The sequence below is a fragment of the Chelonoidis abingdonii genome, chromosome 6 (assembly GCF_003597395.2).
Source record: "Chelonoidis abingdonii isolate Lonesome George chromosome 6, CheloAbing_2.0, whole genome shotgun sequence".
Taxonomy (NCBI): domain Eukaryota; kingdom Metazoa; phylum Chordata; order Testudines; family Testudinidae; genus Chelonoidis; species Chelonoidis abingdonii.
In genome coordinates this window covers 89,939,867-89,946,053 of record NC_133774.1, presented here as the reverse complement: position 1 = coordinate 89,946,053, position 6,187 = coordinate 89,939,867, and the positions used below count along the sequence as shown (strand labels likewise).

Here is a 6,187-nt window from a genome sequence, read left to right as displayed (position 1 = left end):
TTTGGGTGTGAGGTGCTTATCACTTACTTCATTGTTCCTTGGTATTGGAATAGCAAAGTATGACTGCCTCTGCTTTACTGAAGTCTGAATATCAATTTGCATTTCTCTTGCTTTTGTACTGAAAACAGCAATCTTGACAATGTAGGAGAGGGATCTAAATTTAAACTAAACTTCTCTGTGGCACATTTACACTTTCAATTTTTTTAAAACGTCCTCCTTTAGTAGAGCGTGAGAAATGGAAATCCTGTTCATGTACTGTAGAATAGCCAGGTCCTAACCCCAACTACTTGTATGTGGAAGAGTTGTGTGAATTGAAATGTTTGGTTCAGCTCTTGCTGTAGAAAACTTTGCTTTAAGAAGCAACTCTAGCTTTTGGCAGTTGCTCCCATTAAAGTAAATTCTAAGACTTTAGGTACAAGTCTACTCACTCATGAGGAAGCTGATTGAGTGTGGGATAGAGGAAGAGATGGGCAGCCACTCAGACCTCTTATCCTCAGCATTAAAGCAGAGCCCGAGTTGGGTACTAAGTGATTCTTTGCTTTTTTTCCCCCCCCCCCCCACAACTATTGCAAAGGCTTAAACATGAGCTGCAAAAGGGACATAAATTGTTAAAGCTGCACTGGTGCAGAGTTGGTGTTTGGACACTGTTTGCAAGGGAAGGAAATGGGAAAAGTTGCTCATTAGTGGCCAACAGGAGCAGCTACCACCAGCCACCTCTGGTTGCTGCTTCTGAGGTACAGAGAAAAAGCCTTTGAATTCCTGCACAGGCTGGGTTCCTTTCCTACCTGCTCTTACTGCACGCTCATGTCGTTTTCTTCTTTCTGTGCTTTCCATTCCTTGCACATCTAACTGCAACAGAACAATGGAAGGCTGGATAGGATGAATGTTCTGCTTTTAAGATGCAGTCACATGAAGACTGAAATGTGGCCAAATCTCACTGTGTAAGGATAGGGGGACCAAACTCCTGTGTGGGTCTGTGCTTTTTTTTTTTTTTGCAGAGGAAAAGTGGAGGGTAAATTAACCTTTAATTTTCTATTTTGGTGGTGGTGGGGAGGAAGATGCAGGGCAGCAGCCTGGGAACAGAAAGGAGAGCACATCTCTGCAATGGTGGAAGAGAGGAGTGTGGTCTCTGACTTCAGTCAGGACCTGTTTCTAGCTGCTTTTCTCCAGTGTTCTTGTTTCAGCAACACTTTCCATTGGAAAAGCAAAGTCATGTTACTCAACGTAAATGGGCCTGAGTTCAAAAGTTGAAAAATCTTTTCTTTAGACCTCTGAAACATCAGCTGAACTTTGCCTGAGATGAGACTTTCACATGGAGGTTGTAAGCTATTTGAACACACAGCTTTTGGTGAAGAGTTGAGACTACTCCACATACAGTGAAGCTGCAGAGCTGATCATACTGACTCCTCAGCCAGCTCCCACTCTTCCTCCTCTGGTGGAAGAGGAAACAGTAGTTGCTCCATATGCCTAGGGAGGAGACTCTTCCTCATCACATCCAACAGGTGTGGAAGGCTAGCTGCCACTCTCTTACAAACTGAAGTCTTCTCTGCTGGAGGACTTTTGCCAGGCTGTGGAAATCCATTGACAGATCAGGGCTCACTTTCTGCTTCACTGGTGTGTTCTAACAGCAGCAGTGAAAGCTGCTTAACATCCTCTAGTAATTTTACGAGGGGATTCAGGCTAGAAAATGACATTGTAAGCATCTAGAAGGAAGCTTTCAAGCAGGCAGAATCTATACCTAATACAAAGCTGATTGTGAGACAAAATAAAAACTGTGTTCTAAAAATTACAGTGGGCATGCTACTGGGGACTCCTGGACAAGATTGTGAATTTTCATCTCTTCTGACAGCAACACTGCTCTGATGCTGGGAATGGGTTCAGTAAGGGTGCATGGCAGATTCAACCTACTATATCAACCCCACTTTCCTTATAGCAGCTGGGTTTTCCTTTGAGGTCTGCCATCAAACTTCTGATTATGCCTGAATTTGCTTAGCACATGCAATCTAATGAAACCAAAACCCAAAGTGCTGTGAATATAACTTGGAATTATTTTTTTTCACTATCTTAGAACAATTGCATTAGATCTAAAATTTTTTCCAAAAGTGCAATGGAATCTTAGCCCTGAAAAATTAATGCTTAATTAATTTAATTCCTACTTCCACAGTCCTGATACTGGAGAACAGTTACTTGTTTGAATCCTTCCTGCTGCCAGCAGTGACTGATCTTTCAAAATTATTATATATTTTCTCTTGTTTACAAACAGCAGCAAAGGGTCTGGAAACTACACAATCCAACCATCTTGACTTAGCTATCATTTAATTCTTGGGCTCATTTCATGACTACACAGATGCTCCATTCTTTGACCTTGCCTTCTCAATTATAAATTTATAGCAGTCAATATATGTGCTTAAACCATACCAAAATACTGCAAAGCATGCACAATTCTGCTGATGAGGAGAGGATGAGAGAATGAACTGCAGCTGACTGATATGTTTGTTAGTCTCAGCACTTACTACCTGAGTACTTTTCAGTAGTGCATGATGGGCAGAGTCGTTTGAGTCTATGGAATAGAAGAGAAACAAGCACCTGGGATTTGCTCACTTAATCTAGAGCTCCTCTCTTCCTCCAGTTTGTTTTTGTCCCCTAGCTGCTGCTGTAATAAATAGGTGGTTAATTTAGCTTTCTATGGTCTGGTCAAGACAGACACTCCCACCCTTCTGGGCTTTCTAAGGCCAGGTTTCTACAAAGCAAGACTTCTACTTCCCTAACCAAGGGTAGTAGAACAGGGATCCTGTCTCTGAGTAAGAGAGGATAAGGAACCAAGCAGCAGAGCAAGGATATTAACTGTTAAATGGAAATGCAATTTGCCTTTTCCAAAACTGCTAGTGACTGGAGAGCAGTTAACTGCAATTGTTGTAGACCATAGAAGTTTGTGTGTACAATCCACAGCGACAGTGCTTCAGCCTTACTAGTTTTATCTGACCTGACTGCATTATTTACATAGAGTTCTGTGCAGAGCATTGTATTTACACTTAGCTTTTAACACAAACCTTGAATATACTGATGCATGTTGTAGCAGGAAAGCTTGTTTCATTTCCCTCCCCCACAGAACATTATCTAAACTTAGCAGAGTATCAGATACATTGAACAGAAATTCTGACTTTCTCCATCCCTTTACCCTCACAGACCAGACAAACCTACTCTACAACTAGCATGCTTCGGTGATGCTGAAAACAATTTTTCCTCAGAAGATTAGGTTCACTTTCATATGAACAGGAGCTGGACAAGCATGGTATAGTTAGCTATAGAAATAATAGTTTTGCTCAAGTGAATGTATTTTGTGACACACAGAATTGGAACCTGGGGTTTTAAATATAACTTGTAGAGGTAGCATGGGACACGCTTCAAAATGAAAGACTCAGAACACCCTTTTTGTTTCCTTGGGACTTGTGTGTGAATATCTTAACCCCAAAGGGAGATTAAAATCAGTGTGACCCAGCTTGAGGCCTGAACTATGTGAATGCTAGGAATGACAAAACCTTGGGACATGGAAACTGGCATGGAATGAGTAGGCAGTGTTGGGCAGCTGTGCCCTGCAAGAGACAGTACCAGTTATTAAAGTGAGACCTCTTGCCTGTGTTTCAGTGTGAGTATGTGTACATCTCATGCTTTGCATGTCTGGTAGGTGCTTCTGAGTAGGAACTGGAGTGAGATTTACAAGAATCTCATTTACCATCTCTTCAGCAAGCTTTAGGTTGGATGGAGCTGTATGACTAAGGTGGTGGTTTTCCCTGACAGGACAAATGCCTTTGAATATGGAAGCCATAGCCATGAAAACAATAACAGCTGGTCCTGCACATCTTCTGTTCCTTTTCCTTTTGAGGGTCTATCAAGCAGGGAGAACGTTATTTTCAAGGACAAGTTTCCATTGAGCAGGAAGACCATCCTAGCAAAAATCTTAAAATGCTCCATTATATGAATAATTCACCCTACAGGAAAACTTATTGCAGTGGCTAAAGCTTTTCAATAATTACCAGAATCCTGTCACAGTGCCAAAGTAGAACTGTAAGTGTTGCCATGAGGGTGGAGAAAAACACTGAACTTCCCCCCACCCCTGCAAACATATGCAGGAGTTGATTCCTTTCATTTAAATTCCAGTATCTGTATCCTCAGCTATTGAGAGGTGATTGGCATTACTATAAGGTTTCTGGTTTTGACATGTTTTCTTAAACAACCACTGTCATCTTTTCACAATCTGCATAAAAACTGCTAAATTGAGTAGTTGAGGTAGTACAGCATTCTCTGCCTGACAGCATCCAAATCTAGATGACTCAGGAAAGAACAAAACAAAACCAAAAGGACAAACTGAATGGTCATTTAAAAACAAAACTTTTTCTAGCACATGCAGTTAAACTGTGGAATGTACCAGTATGGGATATGATTGAGGCACATACCTTCCACCTGCATCCACTAGAGAAAAAAATAAGCGTTCTCCATCCTTGCACTTCAGGCTAAACTTACCAGTTGGAATCAGGAAAACCTTTTCCTCTCAAGACTACAGATTTCCTAATGCATCTGAAAGATAACCTACACCACCTTTGTTATTTTATTCTGTCCTGTTTCCTGCATAGGCTGTCAAGTGTGGAAAAACAAGGAGTCCGGTGGCACCTTAGACTTAAGATTTATTTGGTCATAAGCTTTTGGGGGTAAAAAACCCACGTCTTCAGATGCATCAAGTGTGGAGACTTTGCAATATGGACAACTATAAACTATAGGCAAAACAAAATCTTTAATTCCAGAGGTGATTGTGGTGGTGCAGAGGCCACTACTCTCATTTGACCAAGGTAACAGAAATCTAACTCAGCCTGGTACACAACTGCTTTAAAAAGTTAGAACATGTCAAAAGCAAATATACTGGTACAAACTGGATTGTTTAGATTCAAAGACTGATGATAAAGAATATTCAAGGCTGCTGGTGAAGTCACCAGCTGACTAGGGTGCTGCTAGGGTGCCATAAAGAGCTAAGAGATTGTAGAAACTGGAGGAAGTGTTTACAATTGATGGGTTAATGTGATGTCGTCACCCTTTCTTGGACATTGTTGGGGGGGGGTCACAGTGGGAACAGGTGGACTGAAAGGAGCAAGCCTCATCACATCTGCCACCTCATGGGACACACACCACCGCCATTGGACCCTCACCATCCTGATCGTGAAAGGCATGCTGTCCTTACTCTATCAAAGAGGGAACCAGTGCTATCACCAACTGCCTTGGTTGACTCCTGAACATCTGGAATGTGAGATGTGCTGCCCCTACCTCCTTTGTGCATCCTTTTCCTTCCCCACTTAGTTTCTTCTTTCCTCTCTCTCACCTCATTTAGCGACACTACTGTAAGTTTGACCAGTGAGGCAGTTAAACTGTGCCATAAACAGCTCAGGGCTGATATAACTTTGATATCGCAGTGGCCAAGGGAGAGCTATGCCTACCTCTCTCCAACAGCAAGGTTGCAAGATACAGTCAGTGCTGAAGGCAGAAGCTGCATTTTTTCTAATCTTTTCTGTTCTCTTTTGTATTTCTTGTTTTGTCTTCAAGGAAACAAAACTGGACTTCAACAGTAGCTTCAGCCCATTTCACCTCACTACCTTTCCCCCCAAAATTACAATTAATCCAGGTTTAAGACTCTCACACATGGATTTTTCTTATTAAAAACTCATCACAGCTAAAGGGAATAAAAGATAGTTATCAAAGCCTTACTTAATATTTTGTTTCAAATGCATTAATGCACTGTTTCCTTTTTCCTGCATCTTTATAAAAGGTTAAAAAGATCAATGGTCATGGTTACAGTGCAAGTAAGCCAGCAACTTGACAAAACCCCAAACCCTCTTAACTATTTAGTGTTGTAACAGTAAACACAGGTTTCATTAATATTTTATCCCATTGGGCCTGAGATAACCCCCCTGCTTTTTCAAAACAACACAGCAGAGTGCCCAACTCTTAACAGAGAGTACATGGTTTTGATAGGACAGCACATTCTCCCTTGGGATGCCCGTCATTTTCATTTCCTTCCTGCAGATCTGGACTATGTATAATTTTTTTTTAAAAAGTGTTTCTGCTCTGACTGTTGGTCTTTGCAATGATAAGCCGTCACTGACTGACACACAGGCTTAGAACAATTACACACAGTGATAAA

At 41.4% G+C, this 6,187-nt stretch overlaps 1 long non-coding RNA gene across 1 annotated transcript; it reads right to left on the bottom strand.

Annotated features, from left to right (window-relative positions):
• Window positions 1-971: 971 nt before the first annotated feature.
• On the bottom strand, window positions 972-5,873 carry LOC142046991 (uncharacterized). Its single transcript, XR_012656130.1, has 2 exons — window positions 1,220-5,873; window positions 972-1,032 (listed from the first exon to the last, which is right to left on the bottom strand). It is a non-coding gene; the product is annotated as an uncharacterized LOC142046991 (long non-coding RNA).
• Between the last annotated feature and the right edge of the window lie 314 nt (window positions 5,874-6,187).